Source organism: Oenanthe melanoleuca, chromosome 2 (assembly GCF_029582105.1).
Source record: "Oenanthe melanoleuca isolate GR-GAL-2019-014 chromosome 2, OMel1.0, whole genome shotgun sequence".
Lineage (NCBI taxonomy): Eukaryota > Metazoa > Chordata > Aves > Passeriformes > Muscicapidae > Oenanthe > Oenanthe melanoleuca.
The window spans coordinates 141,524,482-141,546,523 of record NC_079335.1 but is presented as its reverse complement, the minus strand read 5'-3'; the positions used below and the strand labels follow the sequence as shown (position 1 = coordinate 141,546,523).

Sequence of the window (22,042 nt, the reverse complement as noted above, 5' to 3'; positions counted from 1 at the left end):
TGCTGACATGACCAGAGATGCAGTCCTTTAGTTCAGGAAGATAATAACTTTGCTACAAGTTAAATAATAAATCAAAAAATAAACTGGCATGTTGGTGTCCTTTTTATGATTCCTCCAGTTTTGCCTCTAGACCTTGGGAAATTATGCCATCTGAAAAATTTAGTCACTCCATGGAGATACTTTGTCAGTGGTTTAAAAACTGGATATGTGAGATTTATGGCTCTGAAAAACTAATGATCTCTTTTCTCAAGGCCTTGTCAAATCCTGCTGGGGTTATGCTGCCCATAAGCCAGTCTGAGCCTTGGTGTCTATAAGGGAATGTGTTTTGGTGATTAACAAGGTGTTGTTTTCATCAAATATTTATTACACTGAACCTTGTCAGAAAAATTCTGATCCAGCACATTTATTAGATTGTATCACTTCATGCCACTGATGCCACTGGGATAGTTTCCTGTGCCTGCTTGCAATAAAATAAAATAAAAAAAAAAAAAAAGTAACCCAAGGAGCAATGTATATATTTGCATAGATTGCTGGAAAAGGTGTTCAATAAAATATTGCTGTGTTTGTATGTTCTGAGAATGTCTTGAATTGCAGCCTTAAGCCAGATGATAAATTCCCTCAGTCAGGAATGGCTGAATAAGTTCTTACCTTGATAAGTCAGAATAAAGATGTGTGAGTGGTTGTTTGGAGAATCCATAAGGTGAAAGAAATACCAAAGTCAGTGGCTTTAGGAAAAGCAGTGAAGGTGGGAGAGTGCATATGCTTTCCTGGACTGCTCTCACTTGTTCAGGTTGCATCTATGATGTGATGAGAATGCAGATTCATTCCATGGTAAGAAGAAATCCCTTTCTTTTAACAGTAAAACAGTAACTTCAGGGAATATCTGTGTCCCCTTTTTTATGTTCTTGATGGAAATTCATCAACACTATCACTCACTTCATCTTGCAATTAATAAATATTGTATCCCTGCAGAACCACAGAATCAGTGAAGCTGGAAAAGATCTCTGTGATCATGGGGTCAAGGCCAGCTTGGACAAGCCCACCACTAAACCATGTTGAGAGCCACATCTACAGGACCCCAGGACTTGTGACCAGCACTTCCCTTGACCCTGTTCCAATGCTTGACAACCCTCTTGGTTGAAATTTTTCCAAATATCCAACCTAAACCTCCCTGGCACAACTTGAGGCAATTTCCCCTTGCCCTCTTGCTTTTTATGTGGGAGAAGAGACTGACCCTGACCTCCCCACAACCTTCTTTCAGGCAGTTGTAGGGAGTGATAAGGCCCTTCTGAGTCTCCTTTTCTCCAGGCTGGACACCCCAGATCCCTCATCTACAGCTCATATAAATCATGCCTTGCTATGATTTAGAAATACTTGAAAGGAGGTTTTCAGAAGCACAGCAGGGAGGTGTGCTGATGCTCCTTGAAAGTCAGCAGAAACAGTCACCATTTTGTCCCATGTAATCAAAAAAACTTGCAGTGTTTCTGGGTTTGCACCCCTGTGCTTTGGGAGTAGCACAGCATCACTCTACAATGACAGGTAGAAAAAAATTCATTTTAGCTTCAAATGAAAGGTTCATTTCCTCCCTTGGGCTTTGGTGCCCCATAATGTGCTTTATCTGCCAGGACATTGATGTGTAAGCATGTGAGCAATTGCAGTTGGTATAAACCACAATTAAATAAAGCTATGGAAAGAGAAGAGAGAATGTTAGTAGTAGCCAGAGGATGTTTATTTTATTTTATTTTGTTTTATTTTAATTGTTTTTGCCATAGACAGGAGTTGGAACTGCTAAAATTACTGGTAATTTTCTCCCCTAATAAAGTGCTTTACAATTTATGTTTTAAATGCTTTCCAAAGAATTCTTTTCTCATATACATTCTATTGCATCTATAAATGTCTGTTTTAAAAATCTAGCTAAATATCTTCATTTTCTATCATATCCTGATCAGGCTTTTTGCTAGACATATTTTCTTGCCATTTTTCAGTGCATCTGAAAAAAGTTTTTTTGTCCTTCTCTTTCTCCAGCTACTTTCAGGCTGCAGGTTTGTTTAATAATTAAACAATGTCACAGCATCCACTTGTTAATAAGGGTTTGAGAAACCTGGCAGTGATTTCCTGAGTCCTTATTAACAAAGAAGAACAGAGAGACAGGGAGTGCATGAAAAGCATGAGGGCTGTAAGGACTCTATAACAAGGCTCCTGGAAGAGCCCTCCAGAATATGATACAGATAAAATTCACCAAGAGCTTTTTGCCAGTGCAGCCATCAGACCCTCCTTTATCAGAGGACAGAGAGTCCTTAAGAGAGCTCTGACATGGATCTGTTGGTGTAGGAATGTCAGCAGGAGGGGTCAGGAACTCTGCAGGACAAAGGTGTTGACTCCTCACCTCACCTGGTCGTGCAAACCCTTTCCAGAGTGTGCCTGTGCCTTAGTGCACAGGGCACAAATGTGACTGTGTAGTTTATTTAAAGCTTTCTTCAAGGCTTGTGGATGCTGGTGGGAGTGTTGGAAGCCCAGGGCAGGTTCTGCACGGTGGGAAGCTGCTGTAGAATGTGTCTCAGTGGGGCAGGTACATCTGCTGCAATCAAATTCTGACACCTAATGCCAGCTCTCCCAGCTACTTCGTGCTGCCCCTGCTGTGACACCCCTTCCCTCTCAAGTGTCTGTGCAATCCTAACAATTGGTCCTTATAACTGTTTCTCGAGCCAAAAGTTTCTTTTAGAAAGCCTTTTTTTAAAAGAATTGTGATGGCTAATGCAATCTTCCAGTCTCTTTCCTGCAATCAGCTCCTCACCTGTGACCTCTCCTGTTCTGTGAAAGGTTTGTGTCCTCCATCAGCCTTGCACAGACTCGTGGCACGTGGCCCAGCTGAGTGGGGTTCCAGGGCTCAGCTGGGTGCTGGGTGCACTGAAATCAGGGAAAAGAGCAGCAGTGATTTGAGAGGCATTTCAGGACACAGCTCAGGGCTGGAGGAGATGTGATTCATGAGATCAGCCTCATTTGGGAGTGAAGTAAACACAGCAAACAGAGTGCTGGTGTGTGTACTCATGGTCTGTTGGTGTAGCATTTCAGATGATCACTGCTCCTTATGAAGCAGCAGAGACCAAGCAGCCCTTGAGCTGAGTAGGGTCAGTGTTTCTGTAGGATTCCCTCCCTCTGCCTGTTGAAGAGGCTTTATTTGAGTAAGGGTTCAGGCTGTACCTATAAGGACAGATTCTGTGCCTGTGTTTGAAAGTGCAGCTACATCCATTCACTCAGACTTGCAAAACTGAAATGGAAATTTATCAGCTCGGCCACAAAGACTAATCTTCCAGCTTTAGCAGAATGGAAATACTAATGGCAATTTACTCATCCATCAAAAATAATTACTCATCCCAGCTGAGCAGGCAAGTAAAATTTGCAAGACTCAATTAACTACCTGCACTGAGGAGAGTTTATATGATATTCTTGTTGCCAAGCACTTTGATTCTTACTGGAGCTGTATAAATTAACCACTTCAGTGCTTTCCATGAAACCCCATGGGTCAGAACTCGGATTCCTTGACACTTTTTGCACTGTTAAGAGAGGCTTACACTAAGGAGAAGGTAATAGAACATGTCTACATCAGGTAATTGGAAATGTCTACAGTAGCAAAGTAATTGCTACCAGATGCACTGGTGGCAAATACATAATACTAAATGATACATAGTAATAGATGAAGTGGCACAGTATAAAAAGGAGCAGCATTTTTTTGAAATCTTTTGATATTTTAGTGCTCACTTAGCCAGTTGGGAGCCACATGTGGAACTGAGATGTGCTGAAGCAAAGCCCAGCAGTAAGGACTGGTGTGGAGCCAGTGCAGAGGTGCTTGTGAAGAGGTGAATTCCATGGAAAAACTATTCTCATATTTCCTACTGTACCTGCAGAGTCCATGTCCTGTCCTCCCTGCTGCCCACCACAGGCCAGCCTTGGGGGAAATGGTGACATTCCCTGAGCCTTGTTCTCCCTTGGAGAGAGCTGTGAGGTGACACAATGCTGTCCTGCTGTGGGCAGGAGATGCAGGAGGATTTCAGAATTTTAATGGTGCAATCTTCTCTTCATCAGGGTTGTGGTGAGGGAAGTCACTGGATCACAGAAAGGCAAAGTGTCTGATAAATAAAGCACAAATTTATCCATGTGCCAAGGACCTTCCTTTTGGTTTCTGTGAGCCAGCCAGGGATGTTCCTGGGAAATGTGGGACCCCTGGTCACCACCTATGGGGACACTGCATCTTCTGCATTTATGCCTGCCTTTGTGAGGAAGAAAGATTCCTTGAGCTGTTTTCTAGACCCTTCCAAATACCTCAGCAGCTTAAAATTTTGTTCCAAGTTGCTGCTTCCTACTGCTGTGAAGGTAAATGTTCTCCAGATAGGCAGCTCAGGGTCTGATTTCTGACAAAGAGGAGTTTAGCTCAGGATTTATGTAATGAAGTCTTGGGTGCAGGGTAAATTGGATAGCTCCATTTGTTCAGACATAAATCACAAACCACCTGCAGCCTGAGTGACTGTCCCTTAAATGTCCTGGGGACATGGGACTGTGGAAATATTGCAGGTTTGAGTCACACACTTAAATAGAAACCCAAAAATCAGGAAGCAGAGTGGGCTGTCAACTCATCAAGCTCATCACCTTGCACTGAACATGCCCTAAGACCCAGAGCAGTGTCTGCTGGCTGGGCTGACCCTCCACCACCAACTCAGCTCAAAGCCTGAAAGGTACCAACTAAATATAAATGTGAAAGGCTCTGATGACATAAGTGCATTAAAAAAATATTTTTTTCCTTTTTTAAACTATGCCTGGATAGGGATTCAGGGAGAATATTTCTGAATAGTCTAAGAAAATAAAATGGCTATTACTGAAAAAGGCCATGACAGGAAGACTTTAGTATGTTCTGACATTTTTGTAGTCAATACTGAGACAGTATGCAAAAAAACCCACAAGAGCAAATTAATAAAACATTTTCTTCTTAAAATAAAAAAACCCCCTTCCATCTATATTAAAACCCATAGTCCACCCACCAGTTAATTAAGCCTCCAGCAACATAATGACCACTCAGCATTAAGCACTCTGAATTAAGTAACAAATTTGCTCAGCCAGCCACAGGCGTTAAATAACCATACACACATAACTTCCACCAGTCAATAAATCAAAGCTACACAAAATCATTACTCACTTTTCTGCATGTCTTTTCTTCTCTGAGATTTCTGCTTTCTTTCCAATAATTGTGCACATGAAAGGCTTTTCCAGAGTGTGTGTTGAAAGGGCACTGTTGAGAAGAGCAAGGACAGGGACCAAGTGCCAAGACTCAAAGGAAAGGTTTGCTCAGGCCCTGCAAGAAGGGGCTTACAGCTCCCATGCCTCTCTTTCTTGCAAATGGGCAGAGATGCTCCTGCAGGCAGGGCAACTGCTGCTTGTGAGTAAATTAATCCTTGTGCTCCATTTCAGTGTTTTTACAGTGTTGATCAATGCACTTAATTTCTCAGTTCCTTGTTTTTCACCCTTCAAAGAGTAAAAAGGAAAGAAGCTCCTTTCATCTTGGAGACAATAAATATGTTGCAAATGGTGAGGCAGTCAAATACCAGAGAACTGAGGCTGAACAATACCCTTAAGTTATAGGACATACTAAATCATGAGCTGTGTGTTACAATCACCCAAAGCCCTGTTCACAGGGACCCTCAGCTCATCAGTCATCTTCTCTGAAGAAATGAAACACTTGATGCTCAGTGCATCACCCATGAGCAGGTACAAGGTGGGGCCTCCTGGAGAGTGCATCCCACTGAGCTCACCTTGCAGGTTCTTCTGTCTCATGTCACAAAACGTCAGTCTCTGTTTGAGCATGGCTGGGTCATCCCTTCAGACTGGGCAATGAAGTTTTACCACGGAAAAGCAACTACTGGGAGGCAAGCTGTGACCTGGAGAATTGTCCTTGCCAGCAGGTTTTTAATTTTCTTAAACCAGCCATTTATTCCTAAGATTTCCCTTGAGCAGATGTTGCTGGATGTCGTCTGTCCGTATGTGAAGTACAGGCAAAAATGTGTTCGAATTTTCTTGTAAAAAAAAGTTTGAAAATTTCCAGATCTGTTGAAACTCCAAAATAAGCTTCTGCCACTTCTGCAGCCTTCTATGTCACTCTAAGAAGTTAAGAAATACAAAAAAGTTCAGTTTTAATGGTTACATCTAAAGAATTAAAGAACAAAGAAATAGAGACAGGGTAAAGATGCAGGCAGCAACCAAGTCAGTGGGCAAAAGGATAAAAGAGCTGTAAAAAACAGATAGCAAAATATCTATCTGTAGTAGGCAGAAAAATAAAATGAAGTTTAAAAATATTTGGAGATAAACTCTTTATGAATATTGATCTATATTATTCATGCTTTCTAAAAAGTGCTGGGAAAAAGAAGAGTCCTGTCATTGTGAAACCAAATGTTCAGAAGGGGAAACACAGGATGGAAGAAAAGTGCTTGTTGTACAAACAGTTGTGTTTCCTGTTTTCCATTATGGAATCCAATATCAAATGATTTCTAGCCCTTAGTTTGTAATCATAGTGTCTTTTAGATTAGGGAAACAAGATATTTCATCAAGAAGGATCCAAATGCAAAATCAGGTACCTGTAGAAACAAAGACTCCAGAAAGCCAGAATTTATGATTCCAATAAGCTCTGTGTAGCAATTCTTGCAGATTAGACAAAAAGCAGCCATCCAAGACTGCCAGTTTATCAGGTCAATTGTAAAGTGCATCACTTGCCCAAGCCCCATCCAGCACCAGCTGCATCTGAGTCCCTGCCAAATCTCTTCAGACAGTTGTGGTATGTGAGCAAAACCTTGGCTGATGGGGTTTGCAGCACAAACCCAAAATGAGTTTGTCATTCTTTTAAATTCCCACATACACTGGCAGAAAATTGCTGGAAAATGAAATAAAGAAATGACAGAAGCAGTTTAGTTTCCTGTCAGCTACGAGGTACAGACAGCCTTACACAAATATGATACACAGGCAGGCTCTTGTCAGTGTGTCCTGGTTTCAGCTGTATGAGGTTCATTTTTTCCCAGTAGCTGGTGCAGGGCTGTGTTTTGGATTCAGAACCATGTTGATAACACACTGATGTTTTGGGTTGCCAAGTAGTGCTTACTCTAAGCCAAGGAATATTCAGTGGCTTATGCTCTGCCATGGAGAAAATGAAAAAAAACCTGGAAGGGAGAATGACCAGAGGGATATTCCATACCACAGAACCCCATGCCCAGTATATAAACTGGGTGAGTTACCCAGGAGAGGGGCTGATCATGGTTCAGGATGGGTTGGCATCAGTCAGGCAGTGGTGAGCAATTATATAATGCATCATTTGTTTCTTTTAGGTTTTTCTTATCTCCCTCCTACTTCTTCTTCATGTTACTATCACTACTACTACTACTATTATTACTATTATTATAACTACTACTACTACTATTCTATTAATATTATAATTTACTGAATTCAATTATTAAACTGTTCTTATCTCAACCCATGGGTTTTACTTTTTTTATGATTCTCCTCCTCATCCCACCAGGCTGGAGCTAAGCCACACTATGGCATAATCAGGCATCAAGGAGAAGGTGCTCAGATAGGAATGGCCCATGGCTGGGTCTGTTCCTGGGTCTCAGTCTCATCACAGCAGAGGTTTTCTCTACTGATTTACTCTACTCTTGGTGTCTCAGGTAGTTTGATCTCAAGTTGCTCATCCTACAGCTGCTTATCTCCATATGAGAAGAGTGGGAACCTGCCAGGCTCCTGGCAGGTCATTGTGATGTTTGTCATTGCCATGCTGCAGCTCCAAGCTTCTTCTGCTATGTCTAATGTTTAAATGTGGACCCAGCTCCTTGTGGCACTGGCTTCTTCTGGACCTCAGGGCATGGTCCAAGTTCTGTTTATACACTAAAGATTAAAAATTTAAAATAAAATAAAATAAATTAAAAAAGAAAATAAAAGAAAATTAAAAAAAAATAAAAGAAAATAAAAGACATCAGCAAGGTCTTTTTTTCTGATTGTTGTAGGGTTAGGTAGGTCTTGGGTCTTGCTCACTTATAATGTGGGTGAAAGAACACACAAGTGTGTCCTTGGCACAGGATACACTTGCCTGTTCTGTGTTGTCACACAAGTGAGTCCTTGAAACACACTTTGTATATTTATAAGACTGTGCACATAATGAGTTTTTTGGAATAGCTTCTCTTGAGCAGCCCTTTCTGGAGAAATTTCTGTTTTAAACAAGTCTTGTTACTTGATAGTTTTCATTTTGCCATGTTCACACCCAACTTCCTTTCAGCCTCTTTCCAGGAGCCACTTAAAATTGGAGAGGGTGCAAAAGATGCAGAATCCAATGGATTAGCATTGCAAATACTCAATATTAATACTAAGCTGGGCTTCAGCTGTTTTCTCAGATCTTTTCCCAGGTTTTAGGCATTGGAGAGAAACAGGGGAGCAGAAGGTGTGCAGTGCATGTTTTCACATCAGAGCATTGCTCCTGAGAAGTGCTGAGCATTTTATTATTTATTTCCAGGGGATATATTGAGAGGCAAAGATGCAAAGTTTCTCAGATGATGGGGGGCCCAGTTTGTGGCACAAACTGGAACAGGGTGTGGGGTCACACCTCTCAAACAGCAGTGAGTGACTTACATAAAGAAACCCAGGTCATTACAAACAGGTGTCACATCACTTTTTCTATTAAAGTGATCAAATGGGTTGAAATCCCCAAAGATGAAGTTATTGAGGTTTCTGCTTGAGGCTACATAGCCCAATTGCCTGCAATCTCAAGGGAGGGGGAGCTTTGCACAAGAAATGAACTCTGGCCATCTGAATTTTCTTTAATAATTGCTTCAAAGTCTATTATGTGTGCACCACATCAAATAATTACAGGTCACTTCTTCTTATTATTTTCTTTTAAAACTTGTTACCTGGAGAATAAAACTTGTTTGCTTGGAAAGTAAAGCTTAGTTGTTTAGTCCTTGAACTGTTTCTTCCTCTACCTCTGCTGCATTTAGGGATTTACCACTGGTCAGAGTAAAATCCCATGAAGCAGTAGTAGTCTTAAAAGTATAGTGATATGTGAATTGGATGAACAAAAGCTTGAAGGCTGTTTTCTGCAGTGTGGATTAGTGGAATAAGCCAATTTTTGTTGTTCACAGGTTTGGAAAAATGTTCCTTTCAGCTGTCTTCAGGACCATCTTTCATATTGCATAGGGCAAATGAATATAGGATGTTAATTGGAGACAAAACATTTTATTTCCCAGCGATGAATTATCAGTCAGTGAGTTATTCCTGTGAACTCAGTGGGTTTTTTTGTAATCTCTTGGAACCCTCTTTTACTTCTTCATGCTGCTCTTCCCACTTCTCAAAGAGCTGGTTTCCATCTCCCTGCATGTGAATGAAGATCCAGGTTATGTGTTTAATTTTCCTTATTACTTTTGAAAACTGAGGGAACCCAGAAGCAGTCTTAAAGGCAGGAGATGCCCTTCCCCCTGCAATATCCCACCTTGTCTGACCACCCTGGGTTGTTTGAGAGCCCAGTTTAAAAGCAAATTCCAACCCTTGAAAGCAATCCCAGGCAACAGCTGCCATTAAGCAGTGGGTGGTAAATGAGGCTCTGATTCACAGCCCTGCTGGGTACTGCTGCATCCCACCAAGGGATGGGAAATAACAGACAAGCACAGGATATTCCCTTGCAATCAAACCCTTTCTGGCTGGCACTGATGGGTCTGTGCAGGTGCACTGGAGCACGTGGATGCTTGGAGAGCTTTGGATTTCTGTTCCTGCTCCAGGCTGGGTTTTGTTGCAGTGTGTGGGTGTGTTACAGTCAAATCCACCACCCTGTTGAGCAGTCAGAGTGTTTGCTTTGCATGTGAAGCAGCAGCACTCACCTTTTTGCACCAGGTAACATGCCAGCTGTCCATGAATGCCCAATCCCAGCTCCCTTCTAATTAAGCTGTTCTGTTTCAGCCATAAATATGGTCTAATTATGGTATTTTGTAGCACTGCAGCCATGGGACTGCAGTCCTGCAGGTGTGCTGCAGGAAGCCATGGAAATGCAGCTGCCACCAGAGTGTCTGGGAGAGCAGGACCCAAATTACTCAGGCTGCATAGCAATCAGCCTGAATTGCTGTTGGTTTGATCAGAAGGACAAATAGGCTGACAATAACACACAGGCAGCCATCCCCCACAGCTGGAAAAGCTGAGCAGGAAAAGGTGTCACAGGCTCCAGTGCAGAGCCCAGCTGTTAGATTGCCAGTTTCTGCTTTATTTGGCCACCAAATGCTATTACACTTGACATTTATGCATGTTCACCACTATAATTTTAAATTGTGTTATCGAAATAAAGAATGGTATGTGAAAGCCACAAATGATAGCTCATTTAGTTCTTTCCTCCTGGATTTGGCTCATCATGTTTTTTGGCTTATGAAGGACTTGGCAATTACACAGCTGGGCACGGTGAGGGAAGGAAAACACAATACACTTCTGGATCAGATTTTTAAATTAGTTGAGTTTTCTTTGCAGTGGGGTTGTGTGGTCTGCTAAGGCAAGTTCCCAGGTGGGATGTTTCTGTGTTCATAAAAATTTGTGCATCTGAGCAGATTGCTTGAAACATGCTATGGGGGAAACTCTGTGGCATGATGGTTTTCTGGTATCTTCTAGTGTGAGCAAAAATTTACATAAGTTTCAGCTCTCAGAGATCAGATTGTTTCAAAAGGTAGTGTGAAAGAATACCAAAAAAATTTGGAAAGAGAGGAGGTTGAGGTGAGGAGCAGAATGACTTGCAGCAAGAAAGTCACCTAATGGACAAAAAAAAAAAAAACCAAAAAAAATCCCACTACAAATACATTAGGAACATGTGAAAGGCAAAAAACAAAAAAAACAAAAAAAAAAACCACAAAAAAACACACACACAAAAAAAAAAAAAAACCCCAACAAAAAACCCCCAAAAAAACAAAAAAACAAAACAAAATAAAACAACCATAAAACCAACTAATTACATAATGTGGAAAGAAGAAACAAGATGGTTGAGAAAAGGCTAAAATTTTTATTCTTTATTTGAGTCTTCTAAAAGAAATTTGTGACTCTTTAATTAAAGTGATTAAATTTAACAAGGAGACAGATGACCTGGAGAAAAGAGGGGAGGAGAAAAAGCTATAAAATATGTAGATAAGTCAAACATATCTGGTTTAGGAGTGTCTGGGTAAAATTACCTGTGAGAATGAGCCACACCCACGAGGAAGGAAAAGAAACCTGAGAGAATGGTCCACCAGTCAAGCTGACTCCAATTGCCCAAAGGAGAATGGATCTATTAATTAATAACCCTGTGGAGCATAATAAGTAGATAAAAATAGACCCTGTGGATTTGTCAGGTATAAATTGTGTCACCCCTGTAAAAGGATAGGATCTACCAAGTGGATAAAAAGTGATAGGTGTGACATATTTTGAATTTTAGCAAGGCTTTCAACACCATTCCAAATCATTTTTCCCAAAAGTTGTAAAGGTGCAATGGTCTCAGAACCATGGTACTTCTACAACTTTTGGGAAAAATGATTTGGAATAGTGCAAAGCAGTAGAGTAAGCTATTCATGGCTTTCTGTAAAGCTAGGAGAGCATTTCACTGGAATGTACCCAGGCTTCAAACCCTGGGCCTTGTTCTCCATATTTTCACTGGTTTGGATGATGGAAGAAAATCTGCCCTGCTGACATTTCCTGTTGGTGCCAGCCTGGGATGGGTTACAGACACTGCAGAGTGCAGGGTGAGGACACAGGGTGGCATGGAGCTACCTGCCAAATAGCCTAAAATCATTAAAACAAAGGTCAGTAAACAAAAATGCTGTCTACAGGGCTGAAGGGAATCAGATGCAGAGATATAAAATGGGAATATTTCACTGGGCAGCACAGAAAGAGCTGATATTGGATCATAAATTAAGTGGACATTGTTAATGCTGTTGTAAGGATGTAAGGAATTTCTTGAGGGAAGTTTTAATAAGAGTGGCATTAATAGGATGTGGGAAATAGGTATTCTGCTATAAATAATTTTTTTGTGATTTGAGTCCAAGTTTCAGAATTATAAGTACAAATCAAAAAGAATCCAGAGGAAAGCAAGAGTGACAAGATTTAAAAACTAAACAAAACTTAACTAAGCTTGTTTGAAGGCTGACTTTGATTTAAAATGAGAAGATTTCAAGGCATCTCCAGGGCACAAGAGCTTCTTAGAAAATGGAGAGTAGTGAATCAGGAGCACAGCAAGAGTGAATGGATTTTATTTTGATAAACAAATAGATAAGTTTATTAGCAGGAAAAAAAAAAGATTCTAAAAATAATTAAGCTTTTTGATAAGCTTGAAAAAACTCTGCAGTTGTTGATGGTCAATGATTGCTTAATGAAAGATAACTAAAAAAAGTCAAAACAATGCAAACATACATGTAACATACATATTACACCTGACATGAAACTTGAATAGAAATAATTTAACGAGGGGCAGCTTGCACCACAGGTTTCCAGATGGCAATCAGCTCTGCTCTGTGCTGGTTTTTTGTGTGTGAGTGGAGCTGTGGGAATGAAAGATGGTGAATGAAATCCTGGTCCTGCTGGTATCTGTGATCACTTGTGGTGCCTTCTTCTAAGGGAAGCCAAAAGGAGTAGAGAAAAGGGATGAAATGAAACCAGTTTGAAGCAGGAAGTCACAGCAGCTGTGCCTGAAGTCTCCACATTCAGTACCCAGGATAAACAGCAGTGTTTGCAAAGCCTGGGGATGCAGGGATGCTGCAGCCTGGGCAACGCAGGTTTGTTTTCCCAGGCACTGGCAGGAGTTAATGCCCTTCACAGCAGGACATGAGAAGGTGTTGGAGGATGATCAGCTCTCAGTCTTTACCTGCTGGAGTGTGTTGGCAATATTTCAGTGAAGTTAAAGCTCTAACCTTCAACCCCACACAGGGACAGAAGCATTTTTATTTCCTCTCTATATACAAGGAAGATATGAGACTAGATTTAAAGAGCATTATAATATCTCTATGCTCTTAGTAGGTGATATGCTATCAGTAGTTATCAGGAATATCTGCAATTTGCATCCTACACATGTCTTACAAAGAGTGGTTTTCTGGGAAAGGTGCATCACTGGTCCCTGGAGAGTTCAGCAAACACTGAAACACAGACATTGTTTTATGTGGAAAAATAAAGAAAGCTGTTCTGATCCAAAATTGGTTTGAATCTAAAATAATTTTTTGATCAGTAGTTGAAAAAAACTCCAATCAGTTCTGTCATTCTTTTAGTCCTAACTTCAGGCTGCAATATTGGCTAGACTGTGGGGTTCATGACATTTTAAAGAAAAAATACTAATTCCATTTGTAGACTGTCCCTTTCTTAACAAGCCTGTTTATGAGAAAATATATGCATAACACAGCATAGATCTTTGTATGGTGGAAATTCTGTTGGAAATTGAAGTGCATTTCATTTCAGAAATTGTATGATATCCTGAAGTTTAAATATGAGCTTGGAAAAGTGGAAATAAATTGTGCCTTTTCATTCTCTTACTAGTAAACTTTAAAAAATAAAGTTTAATATCCTTGAAGGACAAATGATTCAGAGTACTAGAAGCAGAAAACCTCAATGGATTTGGGTCATGCCCTCAATCATTTCTTCTAAACTTAAACATAGATATGAGAAACACCCCTGGTTCTTTATACATTAAATCCTGGATCTAAACTCCAGACTTTTGTCACAACTTGATATTGAGATATAAATCACTAAACAGAAATCTCTGTAAAGCCTTATTATAAGAAGGGACTTGTGTTAGTAGCATTGATTGAGTTGCTGATTTACTGCATCCTCATCATTGAAGTTCTCAGACTACTAAATGTATTCCACATGCATCAAGAGAAGCTGGTATTTATGAAATCAAATAGACTGAAATGCACACAATTGTGCCTTTCTCAAATGTAGTTTAATCTTGATAAATCATGGAATTGTAACATGAAGTTTTCATCATAAACCCAGCAAAGGGACTTGTGTCTGAAGATGGACTTCTGTCCCTTAGAAATCCACAGTATTTAAGCTCATGCCTAATTCTGTTAATTTATGTTTTAATTTACTTGCATGTGATCCAAGGTTCAATAGTTATGTTTCAGCATATAAAAAAAAGATGCTTAGTTTTTTTTCTGAATTATTATTATTATTGTTGTTGTTATTATTATTATTGTTGTTGTTTTTATTATTCTTTGGAGCCTAACAGATATTTAAACACACATGTGGTCTGAAATATCCAAAACAGACTCCAAAATACAGAGGTTGCAATCTCCTTTGGTAAAACAAGCAATAAAGTGTGTTATTTCATAGCTTTGTCACAGAAGGAACTTGATTCCTCTTTTATTATATTTTCTTCATTCAAGGGCATGTCCAGATGAAAGAGGGATTTGATAAGGTTTTTCAGGGCTATTGATCAAAATAAATGCAGGAATGGGCATTTTTTCCCTAGCTGCAGCTAGTCAGAAAAACAAACACTCATCAAATTGGAAGCACTTTGGCCATAGTGATGTTAGTGATAAATAGAATTATTTCTGCTCAGACTGTTGTACCTCATACTACCTATAGAAACAAAGTGGAGAAAGTTTAAGAAAAGGAAAATGAGGAAGAGTATTTTCATGGTTCAGACTTACAAGTCCTTACTTCCAACACAAAATTTTAATTGTGGTCTGAACAAGATGAGTAATTTGTGCCTCTTCTAAAATAGGAAGGAATTTCTTTATTTCTGTTTGTAATCTCTTTTATCACTTGCTGTGGAGAGCATTCTTAGACCACTCTTGTGTGACACTTAATGGTCAGGGTACAGAAATGGTTGCAGCACCATTAGAAACACATGGATCTCACTTTTCATGTTTGCATTTAGAGCATAAGCACAATAAAAAATTAAAAAGTACCTAAAACACAGATCATGGCAGATATTTAGTTTGGAGAGCTACACTTCATGCCTCATAGTTTGATGCTAAGGAAATATTTTTTTCTAAAAATCTCATCATAGTCTTCTTCCATCAAGAATAAAGAAATCCTTCTCAAAGAAAGAAAACCACAAGGAAAACCACAAGAAACCACGACAAGTTTCACTTCAGTGAAACAGACATCTGGAAAGCTTCTGAAATTCATACAGCAGGCACTTATAGGGTAAAATGTGATTAAGACACTTCCACAGGCTCATCTTCATGCACTGCACACCCATCAGTTCAGTTAACCTCTCTCTGATGAAATAATTACTTTGAGAGAATGATGATGTGCTCTTTTAAGTTTGCCATTGCTCATGGCTTATTATTTTGTCTACTTCAGCTTAAAAAGGTGCAAAGAATGTGCCACCAAGTGTGCACAAAGCTCTGGTCCCTCCAGAAGAATGTCTGATGTTCCAGATTTTCTCCAACAGCCTGACTGGAATATCTCAAGAGGAACAACAGATGTGTCTTGGAAGTAGAAAGTGAACCCCAAATTTTGCCTTGTGGAGACTCCTCATTTGAGCTGTGAAATGTTTTTTTCTGTGTGTGCCAGAGGAGCCTGGGCTGACCCTGGACAGCTGCTCAGAGGAGGATCTGAGCCCTCTTGCTCCACACCTGGTCTTGTGATAGATTTGCCAAATTTGAGACTTTTGAACATGTGTATCTGCTTCACCCAGGCAGCTCCACTGCCTATGGACTTAAACTGGCTTTTTTACCCGACTGGATTTACTCCATTTGGATTAGCTGACCCTTTCTCTTGTACTTGTTTGCCCTAAGAACTATAAACCATTTTAAAAAGTAACTTTCATGAGAGCACTTTGTATCTTTCAGCATAATTACTGTGTCTAAGCCAAGAATTGTGGTGAAACAAATTCACCCTTGTGCCTTCTGTTAAAGATGTTTGTAATCCATGTTTATATTGGCAGTCAACACATTTTCCACTTTGTGACTTCCAAAGCCTTGAAGATACTTGATCATCTTTAAAAACAGCATCAAAGATGGCAATTTACAACAGAAGGTAGAAGGGATTTTAATTATTTTCCAGCTTTACTATAGTGCCCACTGTTTTTAATGTCTTTGAATGGGTTAAGGGATGGTCAGCATCTGTCCTGATGGGAGGAGATGGAGATGAACCTTACAGAATTTCTGACAGCTGCCTGCTTAAGGAGAGCCATGGCTCATAAATCCAGGTTGGGACAGTGGGAGGATTTTTCATTCCTTCCTTCTTCCCCTGGTAATGAACAGGGCCCTGGGAGCTGCATTGAGACAGTCTGACGTGAATGAAGGGGATGTTTAAGAAACAAAACCTTCAGCCCCAGTTCAGTGTAAATGCTCTGAGTGAACTCATCAAAGAAGCTGGCAGCTAGATAAAGGCATCTCACACTATACAACACTTCAGTTTTTCTTCTCTGGTTTATAGATGTCAGATCTTGTTTCTTTGATGTTTTTTTCTTCTAGTTCTCTCCATGTCTGGCAGTAACAGCTGAGAGGGATGAAATCTGCAGTTTTTTCATGGTCAAGCAAGACAGTGGTGTTTAATTAGAATTAGAAAAGACAATTACACCATTGTGATTTGGCTTGTATTCTTATGAGCTTTAAAGTGCCAGTAGGTGGAATGGTTAAATGCAAATGTTTCCAGAACAGGAAAATCTTGGCTGCCAGAACCATTAATCCATGGGCATGGTATCTTAATAAAGCAGTCAAGGTCATTTTTTACCCATTGGTGTTCCCAAAATAGAGCCTCTAAATTACCTTCAGGTAAAAGCCAACACAATTTTTAAAGTTCTTTACCAAAGACCCCAATGGGCTTGGTTCTGTACAAACACAGAGCAGATGGTTCCTGCCCTGGAGAGCTGGACTCTGAGACCTTGCATTTCTCCTGGTGACTTTCTGTCTTTTCTCTGATTAGGACATAAGCACTGGCAGGCCAGGGGACATTGTTAGATCCTCCTTCCCCAGCTTCCTCCATATGGATGGAACATTCAGCAGAGCTTTGGGCTTTTAAATGTTTTTGTCCTGTTCTTTCGCAGCCCAGTACTGCTTTATAAACTCAGACTCTGAATGGGGACAAGTGGGGCAATCCTTCTTTGTTATTGCATCCCATAAAGGCTCTATCAATTTTCTGGTGTTATTCTCCATCCTTGAACAAACTGGCCTTTTGGGTGAAGGTAGAAACATTCAATACATAATTCACTATACAAAATTAGTCTTTGATGTTGAGTAAATTGTAAGATCTGCAACTACACTGCTTCACGTTATTGAAACACAGATATAATATCAGCAGACTTTTATCTTTTATTAATAAATTAGGCCTTATTTTTGTCTCTAAATAAACTAATTGTTTGTGTGGGCTGGAAACACATAAAGGAAATGGCTTGCAATTTCTTGTGGAAAAAAATTCTCTGTCTTTCCCTCCCTTTCCCACACATTTTACTTGAGTTTGCCATAAAGTATTTATAGCTTTTCCAAAATAAACACAGCATTTTTGTCCCACTGTTCTGGTGGAACACTATTCTCTCAGCTTTCACTTCTCTGGGGTAGGGAAAAGGTTGGTTTGTGCCATTTTTCCCTTTTTTCTGGAAAAGAGAGAAAGAGAGGAAGAAGGGAAGAAAGAATAAAGGGGAAGATTAGGAAGAGGGTAGAAAAAAAGAGAAACTTTCTAATTCACTATGATTTTTTTCTAAAATCTTGATTTTTGTCTGAAATATTAACACAGAAATTATCTTCTAAAAAATGCCCACTACTTACACTGGAAATGCTTTATTTGATTATTTTTAAGCTCTCTTGTGAATTTTTTAAATGATTTTTTAATTTTTTGTCTTTTGAGGTATTTAAAGTTTAGTTTATTATGTATTTTTCCATCAGACACCACTCTAATTCTAGCTCCCTACTCACTCTTGGGCTGTTGGGTATCAAAGTGCAGGATGTGCTTCCCATACACCTCTATGTGTCTGAATTAAATGCAGATTTTCATTTCATTGAGGCAGAGTTTGCATTATTTGCCTCCTATTTCTACCATGCATGGTAGGATTTATTAAGGCCAGGATTGTGCAGTCAGGCTTTTTTTTAAATGTTTGCTATTAGTAATTTCTGTATCTTCTCTATTTTACCCTGTTTTCTGCCTGTTTATCCAAAGCAGTGCCCAGTTTTCTGAGTGATTATTCTTCCTTGGTGGCTGCCATGCTTTTCTGCTGGTATCCACTGCCTCCTTTGGCTGATCTACCCCCAAAAGTCGAGTCCCTTCCCTGCTTCACCTTCCCATCTTCCTTCCCTTTCAGCCTCTCCAGGTCAGGATCCCCTGCCCTGTGGTGGTTTCCCCAGGGAGAGTGTGATGCCTGGTCATGGTGAGCAAGCCACCAGCACTGGTACACACTGATAATTAAAGGGTTGGTGAAATAATGCACTGCTGAGTGCAGAGGATGTCAGATTAAAGGTTATGCAATGAACTCAATTAAACTGACAGTGGAGAGCTGGGGAGGCAGGAGTTCAACTTCTTATCCCAGCTGGCAGCTCTTTTACCTCCCTAGCTACTGTTAAAGTGAAAAAATAAAGCTAAACCCTGGAGACATCCTTAGCTTCCAGTGCAAATATTCTCATGGAAGTACAATAAAATCCTTAGCACGTAGATAGGACTAGGCAGTGCACTTGACAGTCCTTAATCCTGTTGACTTAAGGCATTCTCTGAATATTCGTTTTACGTTTCTGTAAGAAAGTCTGAGAAGTGGGGCAGGAGATTTTCTGTCAAAAATGGTACATCAGCATCAAATCCTTTTTGCAGCTTGCAGATGTAGATTGTACTGAAAGTAAACAGAGGGATTTGGGAAGATAAGTGGAAACACCTGAGATCCAATTATATATAAAAGAAGTAACCTCAAAGTCAGGAGATTTTGTAAGTCACAAGGAGTATGTCAACTTTTGGCCTCTCCATGCTGTAGCTGACCATATGATTCACCATGAATATAATCACATTTATAGATGTTAGGGGCAGAAAGGATTGTACTATCTGAACTCCTGCATGCAAAGATCATTAAACTGTCACCTGACATCCTTGTATTCACCCCAATGCCTTCCAATAAAGATTTTAAAACATACTGGGGAAAACAAAACTAAGGAATTAAAATACAGATGCAACATAGCTCCTCTGAAGCAGCCTAAGTGCTAAATTTTGGAAGAAATGCTAAGTTGATAATTCTGGTATTTAGCTGTAAATATAATCCTGTATCCTTCCAGTGTGGTGTCATGGATGAACTAAAAATGTACTGTTCATTTAAACACAAATTATTTTCTTCTATTTTCTTACAGAATTTTAAGAGGAATAGGATAGTTCTCTGTTCATTGCAGTCTTGCTGGATGCCTGCTCTGAAAGTCACTCTATGCCATATGTGTCAGATCATTTGGTGATATTATTAGGTTCTAGAGGAGGATTAAATTCACAGATTAAGACACCTAATTATCAGTGTCTGCAAGAGTGTCTAAACTCTCATTACATGCTGTGCATTTCAAGCCAATACAGCCAACTGTGCTTAGAGAAATAAAGACTATTTTCAGGTTAATATAGGTCCTTAGTTTTAGGTATTATAATTTGCAAGTTGAATTCTACCCTTGGTGTCCTATGACTTTCTGAATACAATCCCTAAGAACTGGGCACAGATTTCCTGGAGATGCTGTGGGATTTTTAGCCTTGTTTCCACCCCCTGTACACACCTGTGAGTCTGGGTGTTTGCCCTGTCTGTATCAGGTGCCACATTTAGGGAGCTGCAGGGAAGCTGTGGCTCTGGGAGCAGCAAAGCAATCACATTAGGGATGAGCAGGTGGACAGCTCAAGCTTTTCCCCCCTTGAAGCTCTGCCTCCATCAGCCATGGAGTTGTTTCTGCCCTGATATTCCAGATCATTAATTACCTCTGCCCTCACCAGAGAGTCTGGCCACCTCCCCCAGCCTGCTCCCCTCCAAGAGTAAACTGTGATTAACTTTGCTGCCCACCCTACAAGAGGTGCAGCAGGACAAGTGACATTGCCAGGAGACCAAGGACAGCATTGTATTAATAACACAACAACTCCCTCTTCACAGAGCAGATGAGAGAAAATGAAGAATCAAGCTGTCCTTGCAGCAAATTCAATGTTATTTCACAGCTTCCCAGATCGTGCCAGGAATTTTCTAGCTGTGAAATGCTCAGTCTTCACTTCCAGGATCTTCCCATGCAGACCTAACTAAGGACTGCACACAGTTTGTCAGATCAGAGAACATTTCCCTGGGGTTGGGGGGAGTAGCTGTTACTTCAGCTGCTTTCTCTAAGGAGTTGCCACCTCATCTGAGACTAAAAGGAAAAATAATCCCTGATTAAGTGTTTTATTTGTATTTACTATATATGATTGAGCTGGGTTTCTTTAGGCTGGTAGACCTTTAACTTTATTCTTTTCTCATGCAAATAGGATTTTCTTTATAGAAAAGTGCCAAGATTACTGGCAATACTATTTAAAAAATGTTTTACATATCTGAAGGGCTCATTAAAATCAGTACTTTTAACAATCACTCTTTCTAATATAAAAGCCAATACATTTCACATACCATCTGGAACTAGGCAGTGAATTCTTTCAATTTTTTAGGCATTTAATTAAACTGAATGGATATAATGGTTTTTCCAAAATATTTTTGTGACAGTTATACTTTACTAAGCATGAAAAATTTATGAGAAAGTAAAAGTTATTTATGTTGCTTTCATCTGCTTTCAAGTGATGCCTTTCTTCTTGACAGGTTCTTGATGAGATTGTTAGGATATAGAAAATGCTGCTCTCAAAGAGATTTGCTCCTGTAGCACCTTCCTCTAGTTCCTTTTTCAAAGTGATACCTAACAAACCTAAAAGTGGGTTATACTTATTGCACTGCTAGAATTGGAGTGTGTTCTGGTGGCATTTCTTTACACAGATACTGATTTATGAGTTTCTAATTTTCCATATTGCTAATGCAATAGAGTAATGTTGAACACACTGAAATTCTCCTGGCCCCTCCCACCTCCAAACAGTGTGAGTTTGCAGCCTGGTTCCACCTAGATGGCAACTTGTGGTCCTGGAAATTCCACAGAAGAAATTAGACACTGCTGAGGCCAAAAGACAGTGTGCAGGCAGCAGCCCTTGACAGTCGGTCTGTCAACACAAATCAACCCAATTGCTGGGAATTTTTTTTTTTTTTTTTTTTTTCTCCAGAAGCTGAATTTTTCTCCATGTGTTTTGTTAGAAAAAGATGTGTTTTTCCATTCTTTGTGTATTTGATCTCCACACCTCAATTACACAAACAAATGAAAGCACAGCATTGTGCTGTGGTGAGACACCAATAACCTCTAATTCTGAGGCCCAAATAACAAATTCAAATGAAGCCATGAGATACCAAGGAGAAGATCCTTATTTTTCAGAATCATAGGCACTGGCTCTGCTGTTTCTTTCATGAGTTCCTGATGTCTGCCTATGCAATTGTAAAGGATAAGCTCCAGGACACTGGAGTTTATGTGACCATGCATCACTGCAAATGATGTAGTGACATTCCTTTGGCACACCTCCAGACAAAGCAAAGAGATAAAGAGCAACAATGTCATTGCAACCAGATAAAATGTGTTTTATCTACAGACATTTCAAGGAAAAACAGACCAGAGCACTACCTGGAGAATACAGTTAAAACAGCAAAACTCAGAAAAAAATCACCATTCAGTGGGTGTGTACTATTCCTGACAGTCATTTAATAGGTCTTTTGATGAACCTGCCTTTTTTAGCTTCATAAACAATGAGCTTTTATCCATGCATTTTCCTTGAACACCGAGGTTACCATATCACCTAACTCTTACTTGATGTAAAGCAGAATTCATAGAAATCCAGATCTTTAAAAAAAGCCCAGTTGCTGGGCAAACCTAGCAAGATTTTTTTTTTCCAGTTTTCTTTATTTTCTGTAAGAATTAAGAAAGAGCAGCAGTTTCCAAACTTAGTGATCACTGGCAAACCATACTTTTCTGATGAACACTTAACAACCTGAAATCTGTCAGATTCAGCAATGTTATGGTGAAGCAGTAAC

General features: G+C 39.8%; 1 protein-coding gene across 2 annotated transcripts in view; it reads left to right on the top strand.

Annotated features, from left to right (window-relative positions):
- DPP6 (dipeptidyl peptidase like 6) overlaps window positions 1-22,042 on the top strand; it is a 529,059-nt gene that overhangs the window by 181,498 nt on the left and 325,519 nt on the right. The window lies entirely within an intron of this gene.